Genomic DNA, 2,788 nt, shown 5'->3' with positions numbered 1-2,788 from the left:
ATTTAAAAACCACAAATTAAAAAGAATTAACTATTATTATCTAAATTGGCTAAAAATTAAATCTATCTAAAAAAAATACTTAATAAATTAGCAACTAAATCCTAATCTAAATACAAGAAATAAAACATCTGAGATTGGAAATAAACTTAACTAATTGATGAAAACAATAAATAAATTTAATCTATTTGGCTAAATAAATAAATAAAAACTAAATAACAATTATTCTATTTATCAATTTCTAATATAATGAAATACTATTTAACCTTAATTAAAACTAAACAAAACTAATCTAACATGCTAAAATCAGAAAAGGTATTATTTGATTATTAAATAAACTAACTTATTAATAAAAATAAACAGGAAAGATTAGATCTAAGCATCAAAAAATCACAAACTAACTAAAAAAATTTATAAAACCCTAATCGGCTAACATGATTAAATCTAATCTAAATTTTAATTAAACTAATTTATGTCTAATGAAAGCAACTAACTAATTCTGATAAAAGACAACACTTGACATGAATTAAAATTAAGAACTAACTATATAAAAAATACTACTATCTAATTCGGCATGCAAATTGAGAAAAATAGCTAAACTAAACTATTTTATATTTTCAGATAATAAAACTAAAACTAATCTAATCTATATGCAATAAATATGCAATGATATAATGAACTACGTGTAATGATATGATGTATGTATGCAGAAACTAAAACTACAGAGAGATGGGGAGAAAAAATGTACCTTCCGATCCGTTTTTGACGGAGGGGTTGAGAAAAAGAAAGTGGTCTTACCTTTGCACAACACTTGCCTCCATTGAGTGGCGGTAAGAAGAATCGATGCCAGAGAAATGTTAGAAGCAAGACAAAAATGGGGGAGAAAGGAAGAGAATGAGGGAGAACTGATTGGAAACGAGAAGGAGGAAGAGAAGAGGGAGGAGATGCCTGCGATTTCTCAAGAGGCAAAAACGTAGGCTGCAGCTAAGAAAATAATATTTATACTAAAAATTCTCGCTTATATGATTTTTATGGAAGTCTGAATAATTTTCATAAATTCTAAAAAAGGTCTTCCTCTAAAAATGTATTTTCCAAAAAGCGACTACTTCTAAACCGATTAAAATTAATTAATTAACCCTTAGTCTAATTAGACTACAACTTAAATAGTCTTAAACTAATCTAAATACTAAAAAATACAGAGAAGAACTTAAAATATGTGATTTTACCTATACTTTCAATTTCAAAGAAGTTTCTCGAAAATGCGGATAAGAATGAGTTTTTAATGCAAATTTTCACTGGATCATGCATAGAATAGTATGAATAAAATGCAAAAATTATGCATGATCACTAGAGATCTGGGTCATATACTAGGCTCAATGGAGGTTTAGACTAGGCTAGTCAGCTAGGCCAAGTAGGCTTGACTAGTTCAGCTAGGCTAGGTTGAGGTTTGTCAAGATTTCAACAGAGTGACTGGTGTGAGTTTTATGAAAACCCTTTTTAAAACAATATTTTTTTAATGAAAATCCAGTGAAAGCCAAACACCAAAAATATAAAAACCGGCTCGCACAAGTGGTGGAGTCCGGGTTGATCTTAGGAAACGAGAAATACTTCGAATTCAAACACACAAATGAACAATATTCGTTTTTCCAACGCTTTAAAAAAAAACTAAACTAAACTAATGTCAGACAACGATAACAACAATCAAAGCAACTAACTGAACCAAACAAAGATCAAAACAAGAAACACGGTTAAAAAATCTACTCTTTGCAAAAACAAATAAAGAGAAGGGGAAGAAGAGACTTACTGAGATCGACTGGATGGGTTGAGGAAAGAGCGGCCTCCCACGATCTATGCTCATCACGCTGCACCCCTTGACGATAGACAATGAAGAAGATGTCAGTGAAGGGAAAGGGTAGAGGAAGGAAAGAAAAAGAGAAAAAGGAGTAGAATAAAGAAGAAGAATAATTAGAAGAAGAAGTTGGCTGGAGAGAGAAGGCGTGAACTTCAAAATTGGAAGACCCCTTTTTTTCTGCTGTAGTATACTATTTATAATATTATATTAGGGTAAAACAAAATTTTCAAAATAAGTCCAACAATTTTCAATAATTTCCAAAAGACCCACTTTAGTAAAACATATTTTATTGTCTAAAAAGCAAACTTCCTAAACTAATTAAAAATTACAAATTAGCTAATAAAAACCTAAGCAAACTAAACTACAATTAAGAAATTCTAACTATAATAGAAACACTAAAAAAATATATGCAGGGAAAGCTTTGAAGAATACGATTTTCTGATAAAATTCAATTCAATGCAGTTTATCAAAACTAATGGTAAAAATGGGGTTTTAAGGCAATTTTAACATGGATCATGCATAAATATTGATTAATAAAATATGAAATATATGCATGATCAAATACCCCCATGCTTATTGTTTGCTAATCCTCGAGCAAACTGAAGCAAAAACAAAAATGATAAACTAATCAAAACAAAAACCTAACTCACTTTCGTAGGAATCACGGTTGCATTTAGCACATGCAACAAGCCCTTTAAACCCCTGGGTTACCCTAGTGGACGAGTAAGGTCTCGTGAGGGTTTGCAGTGATGCTACCCACAAACATCTGTGTCATGTATGCATAAAAATTTTAGAACACAAAGCATTAGGCAGTTAAGGAGTTTGTTTTCACAATTATTTCATGCCATTGCATTTTCAAAACATGATTAGAGTCTTCTACCTGCCACCACAGAATAAAATATTTTCTTTCACTTTTCTAAATAGCATAGTCATTTATGT

The sequence above is a fragment of the Nuphar pumila genome, chromosome 5, assembly GCF_984573655.1.
Source record: "Nuphar pumila chromosome 5, dmNupPumi1.hap1.1, whole genome shotgun sequence".
Taxonomy (NCBI): Eukaryota; Viridiplantae; Streptophyta; class Magnoliopsida; order Nymphaeales; family Nymphaeaceae; genus Nuphar; species Nuphar pumila.
This window is presented reverse-complemented; position numbering follows the sequence as displayed.